Genomic DNA, 26,346 nt, shown 5'->3' on the forward strand with positions numbered 1-26,346 from the left:
GTCACTACTATCTTTGCTGACATGATGTGTACTATTTGATATTGTTTTTAATTCATATTGTCAAAGACTTTCACCACAACGTTCTGCCTCTGAAGAAGCGGCCATTTTAGGCCATGAAACATGCATTAGGCTGCATATTGTATGATTTATAATATTTACATGATATATTTATACAGTATTTTTGTTTTTTTTAATGACTGTCCACTCTTCTATGAATTTCGCTGTAAAAAAAGTTACTTTTTATACTGTTGAAATAGTTTCTGGAATTGTAAATCCAAATGTTGTTGTTGCAATTGTAACAATAATAATAACATTTCTATATCGCTTTTTTCCCAAAGGACTCAAAGCGCTTAGGGTCTTTCAGATTCGGTAATTGGTAGTAGGATGAAAAATATTAACACAAAAAAAATGATATTTCTGCAAATGCCAGACTGAACAGGTGGGTTTTCAGGTCTCTTTCACAGCGGGACGTTAAAGTCGCACGTTATAAAAAATGATAACGCAGACTAACGCACAGCAATACAATGTCTGTGCGACATTCACAGTGCACACGTTGCGTTGTGTGTAACGTGTAGCAATATTTAGAGAGTGCTGCATGCTGTGCGTTTAGCAATACATTTGCTGCGTTATGTGTGTTGCACATGCTCAGTAATGTTTTTTTAAAAAAATGTAACGCATGCGCCGTTTTCGTTCCATCAGTATGCGACGAAAACGACACATAATGCAGTGCAAAATAACGTTCAATTTTATAACCTACATGCGCTGCGTTAGGGGTACGTTGTGCGACTTTAATGTCGCATCAAACGCAACGTCCCACTGTGAAAGAGGCTCTGGGACCAAAAGTTTCCAGGTGGACTCTGGGTATGACTAGAAAGCAATTACTATTGTCTAGGCCATTACTCAGGTCCGTCCCGGTCCCCGGCGATGACGTCAGAGCGACCTCCAGGTCGCTCTGTATTGCGCCTGTGTGAGCGGCACTGTCAATCACCGCCACGTGGGCCGGAGCGGACTGCGCAGGCGCAGTAGTTCTGCGACTGCGCAGTCCGCTCTGGCCCACGTGGCGGTGATTGCCAGTGCCGCTCACGCAGGCGCAATACAGAGCGACCTGGAGGTCGCTCTGACGTCATCACCGGGGACCGGGACGGACCTGCGGCGAACGGCCGAGCGCAGAGCTGCGGCGAGGGACATCCTGGAAGCTTGGAGCTGGAGGAAGCCCCTGGTAAGTACCACTCATTTTACTATACTATCCCTGATCACTCCCTTAAAGGGACACTTAAGTCAAACAAAAAAAAATAGTTTTACTCACCTAGGGCTTCCAATAGCCCCCTGAAGCTGTCCGGTGCCCTCGCCGTCTCACTCCGATCCTCCTGGCCTCGCCGGCAGCCACTTCCTGTCTCTGTGACAGGAGCTGACAGGCTGGGGACGCGAGTGATTCTTCGCGCTCCCAGACACATTAGCACCCTCTATGCTGCTATATGGTATATGATATATGCTAGAGCAGCATAGATGGCGCTATTGTGGCCAGGAACGCGAAGAATCACTCGCGTCCCCAGCCTGTCAGCTCCTGTCACCGAAACAGGAAGTGGCTGCCGGCGAGGCAAGAAGGTTTGGAGGGAAGCGGCGAGGGCACCGGACAGCTGCAGGGGGCTATTGGAAGCCCTAGGTGAGTAAAACTCATTTTTTTTGTTTGACTTAATGGGAAGGTTCAAGCAAAATAAAAAAACTGAGTTTCACTTACCTGGGGCTTCTCCCAGCCCCCTGCAGTCATCCTGTGCCCTCGCAGTCACTCACTGCTGCTCCAGTCCCCCGCTGGCAGCTTGCCGACCTGGGAGGTCGGCGGGTCGCATTGCGTACATTTTTACGCATTCCCGCTAGTGCAGGAACATTGACACATACATTTTTACGCATTACTGGTTTAATGCGTAAAAATTTACGCATTGAACTAGTAATGCGTAAAAATGTATGTGTTAATGTTCCTGCACTAGCGGGAATGCGTAAAAATGTACGCAATGCGTCCCGCCGACCTCCGAGGTCGGCAAGCTGCCAACCGGGGGACTGGAGCAGCAGTGAGTGACTGCGAGGGCACAGGATGGCTGCAGGGGGCTGGGAGAAGCCCCAGGTAAGTGAAACTCATTTTTTTATTTTGCTTGGACCTTCCCTTTAAGTGTCCCTTTAAGCCAAAGCCATACAAACAGCAGTCCAAAGTATGGTTTCGCTCCCATCAATGTCTCCAAACACACTTGTCAGGAGCTCAGCAGCACACATGCTCCTCCACATCAACTCCACCCAGACTGCATGTGAGCTGCTTCTTGTATACAAATTTCCACAGAGTTTCCTCCTGCTTCATAGAAAACCAGGTGTGTACCTGGGTGGGATGGAAAGGCCCACCCTTCCTTTCCTCCCATTCCGGCCTTGGGAAAAAAACAAAACAAAGGCAGCACCTGGCTTGCTGCCAAACAATACCCGGACTCCTTCCCAGGTACACATATGTTCTTAAAGGGACCACAGCCCAAAAAATGGGGAAACACAGTGGCGAGGAGAGCGGGCATAGCGTAGTTACAACTCACCTTCGACAATCCCTGCATGCAACCTCTTATCCTTCCTGTCCCAGGCGTCTGTCACATTGGTAACAGCGCCCCCTGTGATGACATGCGGTCACGTCATCACAGGGGGTGCTGTTACCAGCGCGATAGACGTCTGGGACAGGATGGAGATAGAGGCTGCATGCAGGGATCGTGTAAGGTGAGTTGTAACTACGCTATGCCCGCTTCCCCCATCGCTGTGCCCCCCACCCTCCTGCTGCTCAATCCGGCGCCCTGGGCAATTGCACTATTTGCACGTCCATAGAAATGGGTGTGGGGTAATTGCGAGTGCTGAATTGTGAACGATGGGTCACTATGGGGGTCTAAGCCTGTGGTCCTCCATCGGTTAAACAGAAGAAGAAAATTATCTCCTAAAAGAAAACTTAGGAGAAAAACTGAATTTGATTGGGCCCATAATCTTTTACCTCTCCTGATTACCAGGGCCGGTTCCAGTAACAATGGGGCCCCCCCAGGGCAAAATTAGCCCAGGGCCCCCCCAACAGACACCTCTCGACCAAAAAGCGGCGTTAAGGGTTCTTTGTTGCAGCCAAATTTCCCTCCTTTGCCGCTGAGCTGGCTGTGGACCCTCCTAATCACCTCCCAACTTAACTGTGCTCCCTGGGGTCACTGCAGAGTCTTTGGTAATCTAGTGTATCAGCTGCCCGCTAGCACAGGTGAGACACTGCTCTGCCAAAGACTCTGCAGTGGCGCCAGGGAGCAACAGTTAAGACAGGGGGGGAGGGCACTTTGGGGGCCCCTACATGCTCTGGGGCCCCGGGGCAATTGGCCCCTTCACCTCTGTGGTAGTGGCGGCCCTGCTGATTACAAAAACACCAGTAGTACTGGAAAAGCATTTATGCAAAACACCAAATAGACAACGCGTTTCGCAGGTACGAGCCCGCTTCCTCGGATCAATACTCAGTGCCTTTCAGCAAGCTGAACAGGATATGGGCGTCTCTGATAGTATCATTTTGTGTCTTGGGTAAATACTTTTCCAGTACTACTGATGTTTTTGTCAGAAAAGGTAAGAGGTAAGAGATTACCACTCATTCTTATTTTAACTATTAGAAGCAGGGCTAGATTTACCATAAGGCACTGTAGGCATGTGCCTACAGGCGCTTGATGATGGAAAGTTGGCTCACTCCCCTCACTGAGTGCCTCCCTCCCTCCTTCCCTATGCAGAGTCCTGATGAGAGTGTAAATGAGAGGTTAGTCACCCAGCTCTCGGCATTCCTGATGAGATCTCCCTTCAGTCAGGGGCACCTCTAGCTACTTAATACTGAAAATAACTTTGGCTACCTAATACTTGGAGGCATCTCTAGCTACTTATAATATTGAGGGTACTACCTAATACTAAGGGGCACCTACGACAGGCAAGCAAAGTTAGAGAGAAGTGACATCTGGGCCAGCCAGCACACTTGCAGTACGGTCCAGCGGGTGTTTGTAGGTTCATGGAGGGTGGAGTCTAAGGTGCCAGGGCATCTGTGCCTATAGGCTCCTGTGAGGTAAATCTGGGCCTGATTAGAAGCTTATATATATTTTCACACTTGCATTCCTGGTTGGTCTGACACACAAAAGGTCACATTTGGACGCTGGAATTGCACATCAGCCATCAGATGGTATATTTAGCACGGTGCCTGCAGATGGCTCTCTGCACACCATAGTAATGTTCCCCCGGTGCCTGTTCTAAAGGGAATTTATTGCTAAGCAGGGCACTGCCGGGCCACGTGTAATGTGCCAGTTATGTGTCTGGAATGGGGACAGGAGATGGTAAAAATGAGGCATGCATCACATTAGGCTGCCCTTTTCATGATGGAAGACCCCCGCGCCATATTCTAGCCTCTGACCCTCCACCACCGCCTCTGCGGGGGGCCGGGACTGCAGAGGGACAATACTGTACTTTCCCAATTAAAATTTCCTTCCTGGATATAGCGGTAATATTACCGTAATCAATGAGTGTGCCGGAAAGCGAATTATCCTGAATTAAACCAAACCTCAGCTTCTAATTGTGAGATACATACAGCTCTGTGTGCCGCGTTTCTGTATGAAGCAGGAAAGACTGTCTGTGGCGACAAGTGTGGTCATAGTGTCTGTCAGAGGTCACAGTGTGGTCATAGTGTCTGTCAGAGGTCACAGTGTGGTGAGAGTGTCTGCCAGAGGTCACAGAGTCTATCAGAGGTCACAGTGTGGTCACAGTGTTTGTCAGAGGTCATAGTGTGGTCACAGTGTTTGTCAGAGGTCACAGTGTCTGTCAGTGGTCACAGCACTGTAATTATATGGTGATAGTCAGTGATCACTACGTGTAAAAATTTACATATTCAGTAGTGACTCACACCAGAAACAAGCATGCAGCAAATCTTGTCATATCTGTTTAAATTGTCAGAAAAACCTCATCTGCATGCCTGCTTGTTCACGGCCTATGGCTGAAAGTATTAGAGGCAGAGGTTCAGCAGGGTAGCCAGGTAACTGGTATTGCTTAAATGGAAATAAATATGGCAGCCTCCATACACCTCTCTCTACAGTTCTCCTTCAAAGCGGAACTGAAAATAGGAAAAAAGCAAACAGTTTCACTTACCTGGGGCTTCCCCAAGCCCCCAGTAGCCATCCTGCCTTGTGCCGCTCCTCCACGATCCTCCGTTCTCCCGCCGCCAGCTAGGTTCGGGTCCGTCTCGACGGCAACTGCGCCTGCACACCCTGGGCTACGCATAGCCTCTTTCGCGTTCCAGCCCGCAGCAGCGCCTTGCGCTAATAGAGCATGGTGCATGTAATGGTGCATGTTTTACCGTATGTGGCGTAAAGTTTGCTGCATGTCATATGTGGGGTAATCTCAAAGCAATTCAGTTCCACCTCCAGAGATTCCAATAGTCTGGTATCCCCTGATGACGGCAGAAGGCCGAAACTAGTTGGGAAGAGAGCGGGCAATGATACACTACTGATCGCTTTCATTGTATTGTAGTACCACATTGAGTGGGAAGCGACTACTGCGAAGAGGGTTCCTACTGGAGTAGGACCAGGGGCGTAGCAATAGGGGGTGCAGAGGTAGCGACCGCATCGGGGCCCTTGGGCCAGAGGGGCCCCGAAGGGTCCACCCTCTATCACAGTATTAGCTCTCTATTGGTCCTGTGCTCATAATAAAACACTTCTATAAATGCTTTGAATAGTAGTAATCATTAACAAACTGTTACCCATCCCTTTCTTGCACCTCTGACACTGTAGTTGCCATTGGCGCCGTATCAATTGTTATTTATAGAGTGATTGGGGGCCCCATGTAAAACTTGCACTGGGGCCTAGAGCTCCTTAGCTACGCCACTGAGTAGGACCCTCTATATGTGAGTTATACTTTGCCTTTTATCTGGAAGATTTTATACTCAATAAATTTGTCCTTTGAATTCCACTGAGAGAATCCTTTATCTCCTTTCTTATGGTGCACGGAGTGGCACCTTTTAAGAGTGAAAGAACAGACTATTGGAATCTCTGGAGGTGGAACTGAATTGCTTTGAGGTTGACCACACAGCGCTGCTGCTTTCTGTCTGACATTTGCAACTGAGGAAAAAGGATATACCTCTACAGTCGCTGCAGTGTGTGATTCTGATAAGTAGAGAAGAGCACTTATTGACAACACTTGGAGCGCCTCTATTATACTGTTTACCATATGTGGGGTAATGTTTGCTGCATGTCATGTGTGGGGTAATGTTTGCTGCATGTCATGTGTGGGGTAATGTTTGCTGAATTTATCATTTGAGGGTCATAATTGGTGTTTAATATTTTAAAGAGAAACTCCAACCAAGAATTTAACTTTATCCTAATCAGTAGCTGATACCCCCTTTTACATGAGAAATCTTTTGCTTTTCACAAACAGACCATCAGGGGGCGCTGTATGGCTGATATTGTGGTTAAACCCCTCCCACAAGAAACTCTGAGGACCGTGGTACTGTTGGCAGTTTGCTTTCTGTGAACCTTGTTACATTGTGGGAAATAGCTGTTCACAGCTGTCTCCAACGGCCAAAACAGCAAGCAGCAGCTACATAACCTGCTCACAGTAAAAATGTCACCATGTAATAAATGTCAGAATGTAAATCGGGGAAAGGAAAGATTTTACAATGAGCAAACACTGACTAAATCATTTATACATAATTATTGTAAAAATGAAGCACTTTTTTTTATTACATTATTTTCACTGGAGTTCCTCTTTAACCACTTGAGGACCCAGCCTTTACCCCCCTTAAGGACCAGCGTGGTTTTTGATGATCTGTGCTGGGTGGGCTCTGCAGCCCCCAGCACAGATCACTTTGCAGGCAGAGCGATCAGATCACCCCCCTTTTTTCCCCCTATGGGGATGATGTGCAGGGGGGGTCTGATCGCTCCTGCCTGCCTGGGTGTTGTGGGGGGGGGGCACCTCAAAGCCCCCCTCCGCGGCGAAATTCCCCCCTCCCTCTCCCCCCTGGTGATTGGGGCTGCACAGGACGCTATCCGTCCTGTGCAGCCTGTGACAGGCTGTCCTCTGTCACATGGCGGCGATCCCCGGCCGCTGATTGGCCGGGGATCGCCGATCTGCCTTACAACGCTGCTGTAGCAGCAGCGCCGTTCAATGTAAACAAAGGAGAGATACGTCTCCTGCGCTTACATTTAGTCTGCGAGCCGCGATCAGCGGCTCGCAGGCTATTCACGGAGACCCGCTCCGTGATCTAACAGGAAACGGCCGCTCGCGCGAGCGGCCTTTCCTGATTAATTAGGGAGGCACCTGGCGACGCAGATGTGCGTCGCAGGTCCTCCAGCTACCACTTTGCCGCCGCACGGTATACCGTGCGGTCGGCAAGTGGTTAAGGGTTATTGTTGCATCATATGCCATTTGGGGGGCTCATGATTACTGAAAGGAAGCCAAATATGTGAACTAAAAGAAACAAGATGGTAGGAAAATTAATATTTCTAACTGGCCAGTTTGTTAGCTACAGAAAGAATCCTCAAGTAGGCTGTGGCGTTTAAATGAATACTCAGTTGGTACTAAGGGGCCCAAAATGTGCCAAGAAAATGTCCTGCACACCATTACACCACCACCTGTAGCCTGAATTGTTAACTCAAGTTCTTATTGTAACTATGTAACTGCAAAATATATTGCTCCTTCACACTGCCATGGATACAGTTGCACACAAGAAACATAAGCATTTGGGCTGGGGCTGCCATGGAAACGGGCCTCTTGGTTGTACTTTCCCCCCAGGTCAAAAGGTCCCAGTCCTCCCCTGTCCTTGTCCCCTCTACTCTTAAGCCGCCCCCTCCAAAAGATCTGTGACTAGAGCTCCAGTCACGGATAAAGCACATGCATTGGCCCATCCACACGTCTCTTCAAATGCGCTCTCAATGCTGGGAGCATTCTGCGCATGTGCAGTGCAATTCTTTTGAGAACCACGCATGCGCACAACACTTACGATCAAGGAGGCGCGCGGATGGCACAATAGATGTGCAGTACAATTCCTTTGAGAACCACGCATGCGCACAAAACTCCCAGCGCTCGAGAAGGCGCACGGAAGGGATCGCGCATGTGCAGTAGCCCGCTTCTGAAGTTCTTGTCACAGTCTTTCAGAGGTGTCAGCAGCACAATGGAGGCGACCCAGAGGACATTGAGGTACCAGCAGGGGCGTTCCTATAATTGGGCGCCAGGGGGTGTGGCGCACTGGGTGACTGACAGGGAAGGGGGTGTCACCAAGCCCTCCCACAGAGGCCATGAGCAGGAGGGGAAACAGTGCAAGAAGGAGGGGCAGTGGGGACAGAGGCGGAGAGGGGGGCCAGAACCCCTCTCCCTCACCTGGGTCTCCTCCTGCTCTCTCCCCCTCTATGTGGGCGGCAAGCAGGAGCAGCAGGCAGCGAGTGGAGAATTACTCACCTGACTTGTGCGTTCCAACCGCTGCAGCGCAGTGTCACCGTCGTCACAGGTCCCCGCCTTTGATGACGCCCACTGTGCTTCCCGATTAGCAGAAGTCAAATGCCCGGGGACACCACTGGGAACCTGAAAGACAAAACACAAAGCACCAGGTAAGTAAAAGTCTATTTTTGAGGGCCAGTTCAGGTGTGTGTTAAGAAAATAGCATACCCTTGTAGAGGCTGACCCCCTGTATTTTTTATGAATGCCCTACATGCCGGGTGAGTTCAGTTACCCTGCAGAGGGCGTACAGGAAGTGAGGGGAGTCTGGTTGGAGCTCTCAGAATGAGTCCATGACAAGAAAGGGAGATGGCTGTGTATAATCGCCGCAGAATAATTCAGGACCAGAGGGGAATTAGAAGCGATGCTGAAAATACAAGTAGGCTCTTGAATTAATGAAATGAAAGTAATCTTCTTGATTGGCCTCATTTACTGCAGTTCAAAAGCTGCCCATCATTACCGGGAAGGTAACGAGAGATCAGCGGGCAGCGCCAACGAGGAGGGTCTCTCCACGCACCTAAAACGCACCAAGTCAAGTGTGCGTCCTCAGCCTACCGTACGGGCGCTGCCGCTCTGACTGCCGCTATTAAAGGGGAAGCAACTTTTTATTGAGTTCGTTTTTGGTTCATATTTTGTGTTAAAAGTGACAGTGTACCTAAAGAGAAACTGTAACCACCAAGGATTGAACTTCATCCCAATTAGTAGCTGATACCCCCTTTCCCAGGAGAAATCTTTACCTTTTCTCAAATAGATCACCAGGGGGCTCGGTATGGCTGATATTGTGGTGAAACCCCTCCCACAGTGTGATGTCATGACCATGGTCCATGCTGTCTGTGAACTTTGTTGCGTTGTGGGATATAACGGCTTTTTCCAGCTGCCAAGCAAGCAGAATCTCCCTCTGTGCATAGAACTCTCAGTAACGAACATTCCATATAGATCACCTGGCAGAACTAAAGATGTCACCACCATTGATAAATGTCAGAATGTAAATCAGGGAGAGGAAAGATTTTACAATGAGCAAACACTGACTAAATTTATAAATGAAAATTCTAAACGATAAGCAATTTTATTCTTTGTTATTTTCACTACAGTTCCTCTTTAAATCTGCTTGATGTTACTTAAAATGGGACTCTGATCAGAGGGGCAATAAATCTGCCTTATTTATTCACCCCCTTTTTAAAGAGTAACTGTCACGCATAAAATCAAAAATCAATTTATTTTTATCTGATAAACAAGTAATAAGGATGCTAACCAGGCAATCCAAAAGTTAAAATCACTATTACTTTTCTTGTTGTTAAATGATCACTCCCCAGTTTACCTGACTCTTATTTGGTGCACACAAAATTTGGTACACAAAAAGGAAGTTGCAGGGCATGCTGGGTCCTTTTTTGTTTCGATACTTCCCCTCAGACTTATCTAATGCAGCCTGACTGGCTGAAGCCTCTTTCCCTCCTGTTTTACACCTCTGTTCCTCTTTGATTGGACAATATTTCTCATGCTGAGACAATGCACTTTCTATAGTAAAGGGCGGGCAAATCAGGCAGATGATAGTAAGGGAGGAAATGACATCAGGATTGGCTGCAAAACTGTAGAAAAGTCATTAAAATCAAAATGTGGACAGTGCAATACATATGTTGTATAAGTAGAGCCAATACATATGTTGTATAAGTAGAGCAAGTATTCAGCTACTTATATATGTGTTTTATTTCCTGAGATAGTATGGCTGACAGCTCCTCTTTAAGACACTGGCATATCAACTCAAGTATGCACAGTATAAGCGGTTAATGTGAGCATCTATTGATAGTAAACTAGCTGCAGTGTGTGTTGATCTCTGCCTTAATAATGTGCTGCAAAACTCTTTCCACAACTTCTCCACTCATTGACATCTATTCTCTACCTGCTTCTCCATTCTGAAATAACATCCAAGGTATTCTTAAAGTGGCTTTTTATTGTTTATTGTTTTTATTGTGGCATTTTTAAAATCATTCTTCAGTCACAACTGTGTTACCTCACGTTGTTGTTCCATCTTACCACCAGGTGGCGCTGGTCGCTCCCACATTTTAGTGTTTGTTCCTTTTCCTCACATCTCAAATCATTGTAACAGATCTCCTTGGCTGCAGAAGAGTAAAGGGGGCAGACCAAAACTGTAAATTTCATTTTTCAAGAGTAAAAATACATTTTTACATGCAAACATTACTGATTTTGGTTTAATTATCCCATGAGAGGTAACCCAGGTGAAAGGTTTATTCAGTAATGATCCATGTGTTTTAAAATATAAGTTTACTCTAATCAATGATGGCTCAGCTGGCAATTAGCTTAAATGAAATGAACAGTCTCTCCGCCGCTTCTGCGCTTTGTACTGCTACTGTCTTCTTTTAGCACTTTAGCATGGACAATGCTCTGTACACACGCTGCTGCTCCATGCTCTGTACACACGCTGCTGCTCCATGCTCTGTACACACCCTGCTGCTCCATGCTCTGTACACACGCTGCTGCTCCATGCTCTGTACACACGCTGCTGCTCCATGCTCTGTACACACGCTGCTGCTCCATGCTCTGTACACACGCTGCTGCTCCATGCTCTGTACACCCGCTGCTGCTCCATGCTCTGTACACACACTGCTGCTCCATGCTCTGTACACACACTGCTGCTCCATGCTCTGTACACACACTGCTGCTCCATGCTCTGTACACACAGTGCTGCTCCATGCTCTGTACACATGCTGCTGCTCCATGCTCTGTACACACACTGCTGCTCCATGCTCTGTACACACACTGCTGCTCCATGCTCTGTACACACGCTGCTGCTCCATGCTCTGTACACACGCTGCTGCTCCATACTCTGTACACACACTGCTGCTCCATACTCTGTACACACACAGCTGCTCCATGCTCAGCACACAAGCTGCTGCTCCATGCTCAGTACATACACTGCTGCTCCATGCTCAGTACACATGCTACTGCTCCATGTTCTGTACACACGCTGCTGCTCCATGCTCTGTACACACACTGCTGCTCCATGCTCTGTACACACGCTGCTGCTCCATGCTCTGTACACACGCTGCTGCTCCATGCTCTGTACACACCCTGCTGCTCCATGCTCTGTACACACACTGCTGCTCCATGCTCTGTACACACGCTGCTGCTCCATGCTCTGTACACACGCTGCTGCTCCATGCTCTGTACACCCGCTGCTGCTCCATGCTCTGTACACCCGCTGCTGCTCCATGCTCTGTACACACGCTGCTGCTCCATGCTCTGTACACACACTGCTGCTCCATGCTCTGTACACACACTGCTGCTCCATGCTCTGTACACACACTGCTGCTCCATGCTCTGTACACACGCTGCTGCTCCATGCTCTGTACACACGCTGCTGCTCCATGCTCTGTACACACGCTGCTGCTCCATGCGCTGTGCACACGCTGCTGCTCCATGCTCTGTACACACGCTGCTGCTCCATGCTCTGTACACACCCTGCTGCTCCATGCTCTGTACACACCCTGCTGCTCCATGCTCTGTACACACCCTGCTGCTCCATGCTCTGTACACACCCTGCTGCTCCATGCTCTGTACACACCCTGCTGCTCCATGCTCTGTACACACGCTGCTGCTCCATGCTCTGTACACACGCTGCTGCTCCATGCTCTGTACACACGCTGCTGCTCCATGCTCTGTACACACACTGCTGCTCCATGCTCTGTTACTATTTTTTTATTAAAGGAAAGGAGGCTTCAGCGAATGTTTTGCTGTCCTTAAGGTACACTACTGCTAGGTTTATGTACATTAGGTCCCACCTGTCAGATCTGACAAGACTAGCTGCATACTTGTTTCTGGTGTTATTCAGATACTACTGCAGAGAAATAGACCAGCAGGGCTGCCAGGCAACTGGTATTGATTAAAAGGAAATAAATATGTCAGTCTCCATATACCTCTTACTTCAGTTCCCCTTTAAGTTCCCAATGGACACACCCACTGCCTGCTACAAGGCCACGCCCCTTTTTTTGCTTCAGCTCTCATAGTGCGCCACACATTGATAATAACCTGGTGCCTGGATCCCCCAGGATCCTAGCAACGCCCCTGGTGGTGGAGCCGGAACCCCTAGGATATTTTATTTTGGTTATATTTTGGTTATACACCGGATGAACCCCGAAGCAACCTGTAATGGTTCTCTGTAAACTGGATTATATGGCTTTGTAAAGAGAATAAGCTACACAATTTGGGCAGCAGATTAGGATACATGAAGGATTTGCTGAAACTGCACCAGACCTCCCACAACCTCAGATCACCAGGATCCATAAACTTGGTCAACTTAAAACCTTTGGAGCCAGAGCTTTCTGTCATGCTGCCCCTACCCTTTGGAACTGCCTACCACACCCAGTAAAGACAGTCCCTTCCCTGGAGGTATTCAAATCCAGAACAAAAACCACCTGTTTAGCTTGGATTTTGTAGATGGGTCTCAGCCATGCTTACAAATAAAGTTTGTTGTTGTATAAAAGAATTTCTGAACGTATACCTGTCATAGACATGGTCGGAAGAGGCGATTTCCGCTTCTGCGGGAATTCCGCCTTCCGCAATCACGAAATTCCGCTACCGCTACATTCCGATGGAATTCCTCGGTATTCCGCATTCCGACGGCACAGTTTCTGTACTTTTAAAATAATTTCCGTACATTTCCGAGGTATTACTCACAGGCTCATTTAAAACATCGTTTTCTTTTCCACACTGTAAGATGAACAATACTGTTGATGATTACAGTCTATTGTCAATAAAGTTGATCTGTATTCTTTAAATTTGGTTACAAAAATCCACTTTCGTAAATTTCCGTACTTGTTTGCGGAAATCCGTTTTGTAATCGGATTTGGCAAGGCAGAGCGCGCCCAGGCCGCCAGGCGGAAGTTCGTAAATGTCACTTCCAGGAGTCCACGTGGATGGAGACACTGAACAGTGTGTAGAAGTGACCAGGAGCGACGTCATCAGTTCTAGTGATTTCAGCACCTTTCTGGTAAGTGTATTAATGTGTATATATATATATATATTTATGTATACTACTATACTACTATTAATACTATAATAATATATAATACTATACTATAATACTATTGGACAGTATATTTCCGTTTAAATTAAATTTTCCGGAAATTTTTGTGGATTTCTGCAGATTTATACGGTGAACCGTAAAATCCGCATATAGAAACCGTTATTTTTAGCGCGGTAACCTTCTGCTGAGCATGATTGGTCAATTAATTCCACATCTTCTGATTGGTCAAAAAATTCAGATTCGGAATTGACGGTATTCCGCATATTCCGATTACCGCTTAACAATTTCCGGCGTTCCGATGCGGAAACCCCAATTCCGCCGGAATTTCAGAAATTTTGCTTCCGCGGAATTCGGAAGCTCATTCCTCATAAAGGCATATAAAGGAATGTTATGCCTATTCCACCCACTGTCCTGAAGCAATGCATTATGGTTAATGCTTCTTGCTCATGAAGAGATGAAACATGCAAATACCTTCTGTTTAAAAACAATGCTGAAGCGAAAAAAAAAAAAAACTTCTGATATAATGAATTGTAAGGTGTAGTACGGAGAATGAATAGAACATCAGTAGCAAGTATTGTCTCATTTTTATTTTCAGCTATATAGCTTTTTTTTATAACATTGTATCATTCTGTATAATTTGCAGTTTTAAAACCACACTCTGTTTTTTAAGCTATAAAACAAAGCAGAAATAAGGGCCCTTCGAACTTTCCTGCCTGTAAAACCTTATCTCAAGCTGCCTCTCACTGTTTCTTGGCTGTTCGAGTGCTTCAGAAAACAGGACTGTATTGGACCAAGTTGGGTGGAATAGCTCAGAGAAGCTATTTTTGCATAGATTAAAGCTTAAGTTTAATAACTCTTCCTGTACTGGAAAACAATGAGACTCTTGATACTCATGTTCTATTTCTTAGCTGTACTACACATAATTCATTATCTAAGTATTATCATATTATCACTAAGTATTATCATAAGTTTATTATCACTTCAGGTTTGCTTTAAGAACATAAACTTGCATTTCCGTCAGCTTATGAGCTATAAATGATAATTACGGTGAATCCAATTCTCCGTCAGTTCAAAGGACAACTTTAGCGAGAGGTATACGGAGGCTGCCATATTTACTTCCTTTTAAGCAATACCAGTTCCCTGGCTGTCCTGCCGATCCTCTGTCTCTAATACTTTTAACCATAGCCCCTGAACAAGCATGGAGCAGATCAGGTGTGCTTGTTTCTGGTGTTATTCAGACACTACTGCAGCCAAATACATCACCAGGACAGCCAGGCAATTGGTATTGTTTAAAAGGAAATAAATATGGCAGCCTCCATATTCTTCTCACTGCAATTGTCCTTTAACTGGTTACCCTGTGCATGTTGACAGCTGACATTTTTTTTTCTTAATGTGAATGAAAACAATAATCACCAGCAGATGGCAGCAGAATGATTAGGATTTGCATACTGTATACAGCAGGAGAACACAAGGGTTATGGGAACAATGCTTCTCTGCTCTGTCTGCTAATCTTACTGGCAGCCATATTTGATGTACAGCTGCAAGCTCCATGCAAGGCAAGGATGATCACTTCTGACCAGCACGGGGCAGGACCAGGGGGATCCGAACCTTCACTGGTTGGCTAGAAGCGATATACAGAGAAATGTGATAATATCACCAAAACAACTTATAAAAGGGATTGATAATCACCGGGCTTGAAGGACTCTTCACAAAACTATATAACATACATATCAGCCCCATACAAATCATTTTGTCACTAAATGCCAACCAAGTCTCTTTCTGCTTCTGCCTGCACCTGTAATAACTTACTATTTAAGAAACATCTTGGAAACCATGGCAACAGTAGGCTTGGTGTAAAAGATAACCGAACTTTCCTCTCTCTGTCTGTGATTGGTCAAGAAGTGTGTAGAAAGCAGGTGGCGTAGTGGTTAGCGCTTTCGCCTTGCAGCACTGGGTCCTTGGTTTGTATCTCAGCCAGGTTAAGATCTGCAAGAAGTTTGTAGGTTCTCCCTATGTCTGTGTGGGTTTCCTCCGGGCACTCTGGTTTCCTCCCACATCCTGAAAACATACATATAAGTGAATTGGCTTTCCCCTAAATTGTCCCTAGGCTATACATGCATGCACTACAGGAAATAGATATATGACTATGGCAGGGACTAGATTGTGAGCCCCTTTGAGGGACAGTTAGCGACAAGACAATATACTCTGTACAGTGCTGTGTAATATGTTGGCGCTATATAAATACATAAATAAATAAGTAAAATGTATAGCTTACCTTTTTCACCACTATAGCATGGCTGGGCTTAATGCAATGGCACATTTAATCCACAGGGTGGCAGGATCCTCCAATCAAGGGGGATGCTGGCTCTGCCTATGCAGCACTTAAAGAGACACTGAAGTGTCTAAAAAAAATCTTTAATAAATGTGTTTAACCTAATAGCCCTAACTAAGCCGCCGCATCCCCACAGCTGTAATCTATCTAAATCACCCCTAACTCCCCCCTCCCTCTCCCCTGAAAAATCCACGACTTTCTTGGTCGTGGATTTTGCTGCCCCTGTGCGCTTCCGTGTGAGGCAGAGCTATGAGCTGCAGCTCTGCCTCACGTGCGTCTGTCAGCGGCGGATCTCCGCCTCTCCCCCGCCCCTCTCAGTGAAGGAAGACTGAGAGGGGCGGGGAGAGGCGGCGATCCACCGCTGACAGGCGCGCTGAGAGGCAGAGCTACGGCTCATAGGTCTGCCTCTCACAGAAGCGCTGCCCGGATTGCCCCCCGGGGAGTTTGGGGGGATTTAGTTAGATTAGAGCAGCACAAATGCGGCAGTTTAGTTAGGGCTAATAGGTTAAACACTTTTATTAAATAAAAAGAAGCTTTTTTTGAGACTTCAGAGTCTCTTTAAAGCTGGCCACTAACAGTCCAATTTCTAGCGAAAAATCGTTCGAGCGATCAGAAATTCTGATCGGATTGGTTGTAAATAATCTCCATTGGTGGACACAATCGATTATGAACGAGTGAAAAAAGTGTCGCCCGAATGAATTTTCGTCTAATGAAAATTTGAATTTTCTTGGTGGTCGTGATAGATAGGAAGCAAAGATTGGTTAGTTGATGGTGTAGTGAACGATTTTTCGTCCGATCAGAATTTCTGATCGCTCAAACGATTTTTCACTAGAAATTAGACAGTTAGTGGCCACCATAAGCGGACCCAAACCAAACATTTTTTTAATAAAAAATATTTAGTTGCACCACTCTGACACATACAAAGTTAAATAAACACTCCTTCAAGCCTATGAGCATTTCAGTGCATGCTTTTCACCCTTCTCTTTTCATAGCTAGGGTTATACTGGGGGCAGCCATTAGCAATTCCTCCATTGCTGGACACCATCTACTCCACCAGTTTGCCGGAAAAATCCCGGCAATTTGAAAGGAAGGGAGGGGTTCCTCCAATAAATGTAAAATATTTTATAAAATTTATGAAAAACTGCGCCCACTGCAATTTCGTATTCACATCAACCTATTCACTGTTCAATATCCACATCAACCATTTAACTTTAGAGTCTTCGCTATCAAAAAGTCCACAGTCTGGTTATTAATTGTTTTGTATGACAGCGCTCCTCTTCTATCTCCTGTTTGCCTGCAAAATCAAAATCTGGACATAGTGCATTACTGTCGTATATTCATATCACCATATATATTCCCCGTGCTAACACGTGCGTTCACCCGTGCTCCACTCCAAGAGTGTAGGTTATCCACACCTCCCCTATAGGGTATATGCTCACCAGATATATGCTGCTTAAATGCCAACAAGGTTTATATTATGAACCAGCCAATTGTCGATTTGATTTTCACTTCAATCGATTTTAATCCAATCCTCATAAAAATATATAAAACAGAACATAGCATAAAACCTTTTAAAACCATCAATAACCTGCGCTCAATGCGCACTCACGCAATTCTGTTGAATGACAAGCGTGTCGAGCTCTCTGGCCCAGCGGTATTGCCCTCTCCGCGGATTCGGCGTCCCGTCCCCGCTATGGCGTATCCGCGTCTCTGCCTATGTTCGGTGATCCCGGCGATGTAGCTGCCTGCTCCTTGTGACGTCAGACGCTCCTGGCTCCGCCTTACGCGTTTCGTCCGTGCGGACTCATCAGAGGCTGACGTCACAGGGGCGGCCGACGTCTTTTATAGCAAGCACTTCCTGGTGATGGCCCGCAAATCCATTGCGGCCATCTTGACGTACGCTACGCTTCCCTTTTCAGTCATGCGCATTGGGCTGTCATATCCCTGCAATCTAATTGGTCGCCAACAGGGCATGAAAACCCCATCTTTTCCATGCGTGGGATGGCTGATCCTCAATCTAATGCCATCTAGTGTCTGTTCTCATCAACACATTACACTTATTCAACGGCTTAAATTAACATTCTATGCACATACCACTCTGGCGCCATCTTCTGGCCTTAGTAGTTATTGTGTCATACACACTTATAACTTTTCTATAACCAGTTATTTCTCTAATTTCCTTCTTTCATATTAATACTACACCAATGTGTTTTTTGTATCCACCCTTTACTGTATACTAAACCCTGCAAATCCAGGATCAGCCATCCATCACACAGAATTGTGATGTTGTGGAAATACTGCTGGGTGGTGATTAGTCATTCATTCGCTGGATTCTGGATTCTGGGGTGGGGTCATTAACACAGAGAACAGGTGAATATATTGATCTTTTCCTGCTAAGGGCTGTTGCCCAACTGCCATTTCTATTAAAAGACACTAAACACCTGTTACAAAGAATGGAACATGTTACGATAGAAAAAAATGATTGGTTACTGGTGATGTCACGTCACTGTACACGGTGATTCCTCACCAAAATGGGATGGAAGCAGTCAAGGAAGTGTTGGTCCAGCAGGGGGAATTAAAGACAAGGCAAATTGAATTTATCATGCAGCTTTTGAAATATGCATTAATGCATAATTATTTTTGGTATGAGAAGGAATTTTACCTGCAGCTAGCCGGATGTGCCATGGGGGCAAAGTTCGCACCCTCAGTGGCAAATATATACATGGCCAAATGGGAGCAAGAGCTGTTGATGATAGAGGGTGCTCAACATATAATCACCTGGAACAGGTTTATTGATGATTTGTTCTTCATCTGGAGAGGCCCAAAACAATTACTGGATGCATTTTGTGAGAGAGCGAACAATCATTGGGCCCCAATAAAAATCTCATTCCATGAATCTCTGGAACAAGTGGAATTTTTAGATTTGATAATTAAGAAAGAGGGGACCAAGTTAACCACCAAAACATTCTTTAAATCTACAGATAAGAATGGGTATATCCCACTAACAAGTTGCCACCATAGAAAATGGCTGGAAAATATCCCCAAGGGGCAGTTTATGCGCATAAGAAGAAATTGCTCCAATCTGGAGGATTTTAAAAATCAGAGCCAGGTCCCGGTACAGAGGTTCCTAGAAAAAGGTTACAATAAAGGAGACCTGGAAGCACAGGTAGAACTGGTGGCAACAGTAGATCGAACCAAATTACTGGGCAATAAAACCAATAAAGATGTACAACAGAAAAATAGGGAGTTTGATGTTCTGTTGAATTATAACAGTCAGCATAAGGATATAGAGACGATCATCAGAAAGAACTGGAATATATTACAACTTGATGGTACCCTCAAAAATTCAGTACCCACTAGACCAGGGTTCATATACAGGAAGGCCCCGAATTTAAAATCAAGGTTGGTACCGAGTTTTGTAAACCCCCCGCGAATTACAACCGGAGACCTACTTGGCCAGAAAGGATTTTTTCCATGCAAAAAATGCAGGGGGTGCAAAGAAGCACAACCTCTCAGAGGGGATAATTTTACATCAACTAATGGTGGACAACAAGTCACACTAAGACAATGCATTACCTGCAATACGAAAGGGGTAATATACCTCCTCAGATGTCCCTGTAATTTGGAATATGTGGGACGAACAACACGAAAACTACATGAAAGAATTAGGGAACATGTGGCAAACATCTCTAAGGGACTGACCTCACATAATGTATCCAACCATTTCAGATTGTTCCATAATAGGGATCCCAGCGGGATGAAATTCATGGGCATAGAAGCCCACACAAAGAAATGGCGGGGATCAAGCCGAGTGAGGGATATCTCACAGGCTGAAGGAAGATGGATCTTCCACCTTAAAACACTAACCCCAGGAGGCCTAAATGTGGAATTCGACCTAAACTGTTATATCACAAATGACCTTTGAAACAGTAAAATCATAATAAGGGAACAGGCAATTAAGATTTACTGAATAAAAATGTGGAGGAAATTGATAGGTGGAAGAGTGTAGGGTAGGATAAGGAACAAAAACTGGAGTATATGTAAAACATGGTGTGCTGGGAGTTTTGGTACCACTAGCACTTAATTAAGGGGCCCCTTAGATCTGGACCCAGGGTGGGGAGCTCAGGGGTGTAAGATAGAACTATTGTCGATTGTAAAGGTGTGGTAACCAGACCTCCGACCCTGTAAAGGGCCTTTCCCTAACCCACTAGTTGGGAATTATGTAAACAGGGGTCAGAAATGCGGCACATATCACTATGGTGTAAAATGTACTAAGTGTGTTGAGAATCCTATACCACATGTAAACACATAACTATGGGCAGACCCATACACTAGTAGATAAGAGGGGGTTGCTATAAGGTAGAATTAGGGCCACTAAGGGCACCGGGTATAAATAGACATAGAGGAACAGGCCTCGAGTGGTACAGGAGGATTGTCCCCCTGTGATTGGGTCTCAGCAGACCAGTTATGTAAACAGGGGCCAATAGGGAAACGCACCATAATGTATGGAATGTAAATATAAGGAAGGACACTATGAATCCAGCGAATGAATGACTAATCACCACCCAGCAGTATTTCCACAACATCACAATTCTGTGTGATGGATGGCTGATCCTGGATTTGCAGGGTTTAGTATACAGTAAAGGGTGGATACAAAAAACACATTGGTGTAGTATTAATATGAAAGAAGGAAATTAGAGAAATAACTGGTTATAGAAAAGTTATAAGTGTGTATGACACAATAACTACTAAGGCCAGAAGATGGCGCCAGAGTGGTATGTGCATAGAATGTTAATTTAAGCCGTTGAATAAGTGTAATGTGTTGATGAGAACAGCCACTAGATGGCATTAGATTGAGGATCAGCCATCCCACGCATGGAAAAGATGGGGTTTTCATGCCCTGTTGGCGACCAATTAGATCGCAGGGATATGACAGCCCAATGTGCATGACTGAAAAGGGAAGCGTAGCGTACGTCAAGATGGCCGCAATGGATTTGCGGGCCATCACCAGGAAGTGCTTGCTATAAAAGACGTCGGCCGCCCCTGTGACGTCAGCCTCTGATGAGTCCGCACGGACGAAACGCGTAAGGCGGAGCCAGGAGCGTCTGACGTCACAAGGAGCAGGCAGCTACATCGCCGGGATCACCGAACATAGGCAGAGACGCGGATACGCCATAGCGGGGACGGGACGCCGAATCCGCGGAGAGGGCAATACCGCTGGGCCAGAGAGCTCGACACGCTTGTCATTCAACAGAATTGCGTGAGTGCGCATTGAGCGCAGGTTATTGATGGTTTTAAAAGGTTTTATGCTATGTTCTGTTTTATATATTTTTATGAGGATTGGATTAAAATCGATTGAAGTGAAAATCAAATCGACAAGTGGCTGGTTCATAATATAAACCTTGTTGGCATTTAAGCAGCATATATCTGGTGAGCATATACCCTATAGGGGAGGTGTGGATAACCTACACTCTTGGAGTGGAGCACGGGTGAACGCACGTGTTAGCACGGGGAATATATATGGTGATATGAATATACGACAGTAATGCACTATGTCCAGATTTTGATTTTGCAGGCAAACAGGAGATAGAAGAGGAGCGCTGTCATACAAAACAAGTAAAATATTTTATATTTGTCATCTTGCAGCTAAAAAAAGGCTGCTATTATTTTTTTGTATTTTTAATTTGGGTCCACTTTAAGGCTCATACTCTCCTTGGAAGACAGTTGGGCGTGTGTACGGCCTCTTGCACACTGCAAGCAATTCAGATTCAGATTCCGCTTTTTAATCAGTTTTTACCTCCGATTCAGATTCAGATTTGCAGTGTGCAGGGAGCAAACTGCAAATCTGAATCTGAATCGGAAGTAAAAACAGATTAAAAAGCGGAATCTGAATCTGAATTGCTTGCAGTGTGCAAGAGGCCTACAGCTGACAAACAATCAGATGACCAACTGATAACAGGTTGCTTGCCAGATCCAACCAGTGGATCAATCTGACCAACTATCATGCAGGCTGGAATGTGTGTATGAGTCTTTTGAACAACTTTATTGTTTATTGTTTATTTCTGAATGCGGACATGTTGCGAAGTTGGTCATTTAGCTTGCATGCATAGTATTTTAAGTGAGTTGGCAGTTTAGTTGTTTGGCGTGAGTGTACGTACTTGTCAGGTAAATAATGTGTTGTGTGGCTGGTCATGTGCAGTTCACAACGAACTGCACATGACCAGCCACACAACACATTATTAGGCCTGGAACCCACTGAAATCAGCAAACGCAAAACGCAACCGCTAGCGTTTTGTCTGAGCAGTTTGCAAGCGGATTCATGCGCGTTTTTGGTCGTGTTTTGCAACATTGTATTTTTTTGCCCAGCGGGTGCGTAGCGTTTTGCGTTTTTATCCTGATTGGTCCTGTGAATTATTTTTAATTTTGTTACAGTGTGCTGAACCGCAAAACGCTAGCAAAACCGCTCAGTTTAGGTTTTGCTGAGCGTTTCTGCTAGCGTTTCAATACTTTACATTGAAGCGCTAACGCTCCCAAAATGCTGCAGGTCCTGCGTTTGCGTTTCTGGGAAACGCAAACGCTCCTGTGGAAGTTGCCCCATCCATTAACATTAGCCCAGCGTTTTGGCAAACTGCTAGCATATCGCAGTGCTGCCAAAACGCTGCCAAAAGCGCTCCTGTGGGTTCCAGCCCTTATAGTCTTTGGAAAATGAAAGATCACAGACCAATCTTATCCCCTTCCATGTAGTATCAGACTATATAGTCTGATGTGTGTATGAGCCTTTAGGAATAGTCACTCCCATCTCAGAAACGGCAAGAGAGATTTCCCAGTTAAGTATATGAAAAAGTTCAGAGAAAGGATCAGGTAATGCCTCATAAACCTTATCCCACCTCTTGTTTCCACCCCATTCCTTTAGATGGTAAGCTCGCAAGGGCAGGGCTCTCACCCTTTTGTGTCATGGACTGTTATTAATTTAATTGCTTGCACTCTGTTAGACATTTATACATTTTAGTCATCATGTTAAATCAAATTGTAATCAGCAGTGCTGTATTGTGTATCAGTGTTCATATTTGATGTATATCATTGTCTGTATCATTATGTATCCCTTGTTTGTTTTCTTACATTGTACAGCGCCACGGAATATGTTGGCGCTTTATAAATAAATAATAATAATAATAAATAAAAGTGTACCTGTAAGAAAAAAAAAAAGTGCCTGAAAGGTATATTCACCTCAATAGAAATCCAGAGGCTTCCCCGTCCTCCTCCGGTGCTGCGATCCCTGAAAAGCCTCGCTTGCGCATGCGCAGCAACACAGACCAGATCAGGCTTAGCTTTTCTGCTGAAGCCTGAACGGGTTTGTGCTGCTGTGCAAGCGCAGTGCAGCCGTGTTCCTGCGAGCTTTGGGGGTCTCAGCGCTGGAACGGCCTGGAGGATTGGAGGTTTCCCTCTCCCGAGGCAAGAAGTATCCAGTATTTGCACATGTGATGTTGCGTTCCCGTGATGTTTAGATTTTTTTCCCCCACTGTGGCATCTCTCTGTGGGTGTCTATAGGGCTTGGCAGCACTGCTTGACCTAGATATGCTCCTGCCTCCTGTAGTGTAAACAAACACCTTCCGGGGGAGCAGCAGAAGCCAAAACAACTTTTTAGCGTCTGAAGCAGTCGACGTGGCACCTCAGCTCTTCAGATAAGGCAATTCTAAAGAAAAATTGTAAGAATTTTAATATAACAAGATGGCATCCCCAATGAAACAGAGAGTGCAGGTCCTGCAGCTCTGGCTGGTAATCAGAGATGGCAGAGAGGAGGTCAACTTGAGAAAAAATTACCTCGATTTTGTTTTGACTAAAAAGTAGCATTAACATTTAAGGGGAACCTGAAAACTAGAGGTATATGGAGGCTGCCAATTTTTTTTTACTTTTAAACAATACCAGTTGCCTGGCTGTCCTGCTGATCAGTTTGGCATTAGAAATGTCTGAATCACACACCTGAAAGAAGCATTCAGCTAATCAGATTTTTGTCAGAAACACCTGATCTGCATGCTTGTTCAGGGGCTATGGCTAAAACCCAGAGCGTCAGTAGGACTTCCAGGCTACTGGTATTGTTTAAAATTACATAGATTATGTCAGCCTGCATATCCCCCCCTCTATGTGTACAGGGGGCAAAGTCAGTGAGATATTACGCACTGACTTTCTTACTTATAACTCTGACTTGATGCAAAGTTTAATTGTTTAATTTATCTTAATGCAAATTTATTCAGCTTGGAAATGGACCAATCAAACGCAGCAACCAGATGCGCATCAGAATTACTGGAATATGTGTGAGCTGTTATCTGCACATGAGGTCTGATCAATGACATCTGGAATCCTTTCCCTTCCTGTCTCTGCTCACTGATGATCAGACATGATGTGCAGATAACAGATATGTGAGACAAGAGCAGAGAGTAATGATGACAGGGGTGGGGGAGTTCTCCTGCCTCCTGTCAGCTTATGGTGCCCCTGGTACTGCAGCACTGCCAGTTGATATATTTGCACACCGGCCTGGCAGTCCCCGGGAACTGGTGCACGGCACCAGCAGGGCGCTGCTCGCTAGCCGTCATCACTAGGCAGATTGAAACCAGGTCAGCGGCACTTCCACATGGGGACCTTCTGCCGTCTTGTTAATTAGCGACAGACACCGCTTATAATCTCTAAACAGCGCTGACAAGTCTATTAGCCGAAATGTTAATGTGCGTGGCGGTGACAGTGATGGCTGTCGGGGACAGCAGGGGGCTCCCACTGTAAAAATCCCCCCCGCGGGCGTACCCTGCTGTTCATGAAAGGTCTGAGCTCAGAGCAATGACTACACGGGGGTACCGGCCGGCCCTGGGGGACGCACTGCTACACACAGCAGTACAGTGACTGCTACAGCCAGCGTTCCCTCGCTAAGGATGAAGAATACTCAGCGTACGCTCACTACACAAAGAGGACCTGTCACCAGCCCAGCTGCAAGCACAGCACTACAGTGACTGCCACAGTCAGCGTTCCCTTGCTAAGGATGGAGAATACTCAGAATATGCTCACTACATGAAGAGGACCTGTCACCAGCCCAGCTGCAAGCACAGCGCCTAGTGCACGCGTTATCATACATCCGTTCTCAGGCTCAAATGTTTCATTCTTTCATATATAGATATAAAATCTGGAATCTGAATATTCACTTTAAGGGAGTGCGCACACTTATCCTTGTGATGCTGTGGGCTTCTATTTTTCTTTTCCAGCGCTCTGCGGTTGCGTTTTGTGAATTGGACGCCGCCATAGGATGTAATATTATGCTATGACGGCACTGGCAGAATTGAATACAAAATCACAATAATTCGAGTGCTGGTAATAGCGCAGTACAGGCCTGGATTTATATCACAGGAGCCTATAGGCACAGATGTCCTGGCACCCTAGACTTCGACCTCCATGAACCTACAAACCCCCACCAAACTGCCTTACTTCCCTTTGCGATCATAGGCAGCCACAGGTGCCCCTTAGCATTAGGTGGCCAGAGGTTCTCTCAGTATTAAGTAGCTAGAGGTGCCCCCGACTGAAGGGAGATCTCATCAGTGGCATGCAGAGAGCTGGGTGAGTAACCTCATTTAGGATCAGCTAGAGACTCTGCATATGGAGGGAGGCGCGCGGGGAGGGGAGTGAGCCGCCTTTCCAATATCAGGCGCCTGTAGGCACGAGCCTACATTGCCTTATGGTAAATCCAGCCCTGGCGCAGGGATACCAATCTTTCAGCTTCTCCCTGCGCCCAAATTACGATTTTTTTACTATGGAAAAAATTGTGAAAATATGCATGCAATAAACTCAAGATTGCCACGTAGTGATGGTCATGACTAGGAGAACTCCTGGAGAAGCATGTGATTTGTTTGATCAGAAGATTTGCAAAGCTCTGATTTGCTGTGATCACATCCTGCTTTAGCACATGATCAGGACTAGCAAATCAGGGACTTACATACCTGTCACCTGACCACACTGATCACATGCTTCTCCATGAGTGCTCCTAGACATGGTCATCACTATTCTCATTGGCTTGTATTACAAGTGCAATGTTGTGTGTTTTCCTGTCCGCTGTAAAACGTCCGCGATTGACTGAACTTCGAATTACCCATGCGTGGGCCGCAGACGATAGCATTGCTGCTATAGCGGCACCCCACACAGGTGCTACTCGGCTGTCGCAGGGCACTGAAACCATTTGCTCTGCGATAATTACTCCTAAGAAGACTTACAGGACACCTGAAAGGATTTGCATATAGAGACTGTCATATTTAGTTACTTTTAAACAATACCAGTTGCCTGGCTGTCCTGCTGATCTTTCTGCCATCTGAGTCACACACCTGAAACATGCATGTGGCAATTGCAGTTAGACTTCAGTCAGAAACACCTGATCTTCATGCTTGTTCAATGTTCACTGTCTATGGCTAAGGCTACTTTCACACTAAGACGTTGCGTTAGATGC

The sequence above is a fragment of the Hyperolius riggenbachi genome, chromosome 11 (genome assembly GCF_040937935.1).
Source record: "Hyperolius riggenbachi isolate aHypRig1 chromosome 11, aHypRig1.pri, whole genome shotgun sequence".
Classification (NCBI taxonomy): domain Eukaryota; kingdom Metazoa; phylum Chordata; class Amphibia; order Anura; family Hyperoliidae; genus Hyperolius; species Hyperolius riggenbachi.